Below are 2,500 nucleotides of genomic sequence, written 5' to 3'. Positions count from 1 at the left end.
GGCCAAGACGAGGCATGAACAAACGTTGAACTGCATGCTTGGCCTGTGCCTGCCCAAGTCACGAACGGCAAGACGACCCCCTCTTTCCCACGCTGGGGGATTGGCTGGGCTTTCGACGGGACGTGGAAAATATGAATCAATCCTACTCTTGCATGACGAGGACAAAGTTTGGCCAAGACGAGGCATGAACAAATGTTGAACTGCATGTTTGGCCTGTGCCTGCCCAAGTCAAGAACAGCAAGATTTCCCCCTATTTCCCACCAAATCTGCCCCAAATTCATCAAAAAGATCTGAATTTATCAAAAAAATTTGATGAAAACAGCTCAAATTGATGAAAATGGGGCAGATTTGGGGGGAGCAGCTTGTTACCAGGGGCCTGGGGGTGCCTGGGCGCGCCCCAGACAGTCCCCCAGCCATGCCCAGCCATACCCAGTCAAGGTGCTCCCCCTATATATGTCTGATGTGCCATTTCCAGTTTTGTAGAAAAAGGGGTGAATTTTCCCTGCAGGCATAAAGTCCCGAAAATGTGACCTAGAGGTTGAATTTTTCCGCGATTTTTTGCAGGCATGTTAGGGACATAAAAACAACATCTCACACAAAAAATTAGAATTTTCCGACGAGGGACGGATTAAATATGAATTTTTGACGCGTCAAAAACTCAAGAAACCAAAAAATCAAAACATCGACCTAGAGATCGAATTTTGAGCTAGTTTTTTGCAGACACCTCAATAAAAATACATCTAGAGGGTCTGGAAAGTTTCGTGGCAAACCGACAACGTTTCGATTTATTTTGATTTTTCGACCGAAACGCGCAAAAATCGCAATTTTTTTTCAAACGAGCACCCATCAACGGGACAAATCTTGTTCCCAAAAAATTCAGGCATGTTTGGGACATCATTAGAGCCTCCCTCAAGAAATTTTGGCGATTTTGCACTCGGGATTCGTTAATTACGAATTTTTAAGCGTCAAAACGTCAAGAAGTCACGACCCGGCCGCGCTAGTCGACCTAGAATTCGAATTTTGAGCTAGTTTTTTGCAGACACCTCAATAAAAATACATCTAGAGGGTCTGGAAAGTTTCGTGGCAAACCGACGTCGTTTCGATTTATTTTGATTTTTCGACCGAAACGCGCAAAAATCGCAATTTTTTTTCAAACGAGCACCCATCAACGGGACAAATCTTGTTCCCAAAAAATTCAGGCATGTTTGGGACATCATTAGAGCCTCCCTCAAGAAATTTTGGCGATTTTGCACGCGGGATTCGTTAACTACGAATGTTTTGAGCGTCGATAGCCGAAGAAACGAAAAAAACAACCCCGTTTTGCCTCCCGAATTGCAAAATGCCGCCTTGCCCTGGCTTGGCATGGGCACGGGAAGGTCGAGTCCCAGCCGTGAACAAAAATTTCAATCGGTATGACCTTAATAATACGGGTGCGCAGGCGCGCGCGCGCACGCGCGAGGAATTTTGGCCTACGGGACCCCTCCCGACGTGGTTTGGCCTGAGCACGGGGCTCCCGACGTGATTTGGCCTGCCGAGTCCCAGGCATGGGCAAAAATTTCAATCGGCAGCGCGCTAGAGATTTTTGCCTACGAATTCCCTCCCGACGTGACTTGGCCTGTGGCTGCCCAGCTCAAGAACAGCACCTCTTTCCCACCAAATCCCCCCCAAATTCATCAAAAGATCCGAATTTATCAAAAAGATTTGATGAAAACGGCTCAAATTGATGAAAATGGGGCATATTTGCTTGTTGGGCAGTGGCTGGGGGTGCCTGGGCGCCCCCCAGACAGCCCCCAGCCATGCCCAGCCATGCCCCAACAAGCAGCTCCCCCTATATATGTCTGATGTGCCATTTCCAGTTTTGTAGAAAAAGGGGTTAATTTTCCCTGCAGGCATAAAGTCCCGAAAATGTGACCTAGAGGTTGAGTTTTTCCGCGATTTTTTGCAGGCATGTTAGGGACATAAAAACAACATCTCCCACAAAAAATTAGAATTTTCCGACGAGGGACGGATTAAATATGAATTTTTTACGCGCCAAAAACTCAAGAAAACGAAAAATCAAAACATCGACCTAGAGATCGAATTTTGAGCTGGTTTTTTGCAGACACCTCACTAAAAATACATCTAGAGGGTCTGGAAAGTTTCGTGGCAAACCGACAACGTTCCGATTTATTTTGATTTTTCGACCGAAACGCGCAAAAATCGCAATTTTTTTTCAAAGGAGCACCCATCAACGGGACAAATCTTGCTCCCAAAAAATTCAGGCGTGTTTGGGACATCATGAGGGCCTCCCCCAAGAAATTTTGGCGAATTTGCACGCGGGATTCGTTAATTACGAATTTTTAAGCGTCAAAACGTCAAGAAGGCACGACATCCGCGCTAGTCGACCTAGAGTTCGAATTTTGAGCTGGTTTTTTGCAGGCATCTCTATAAAAATACATGCAGAGGATCTGCCAAGTTTCGTGGAAAACCGACAACGCCTCGATTTATTTTGATTTTTCGA

This window comes from Medicago sativa, chromosome 6 (assembly GCF_051527215.1).
Source record: "Medicago sativa cultivar Bolivia chromosome 6, Bolivia_mono, whole genome shotgun sequence".
NCBI lineage: Eukaryota > Viridiplantae > Streptophyta > Magnoliopsida > Fabales > Fabaceae > Medicago > Medicago sativa.
The sequence above is the reverse complement of the archived record's forward strand: the minus strand, read 5'-3'. Positions refer to the sequence as shown.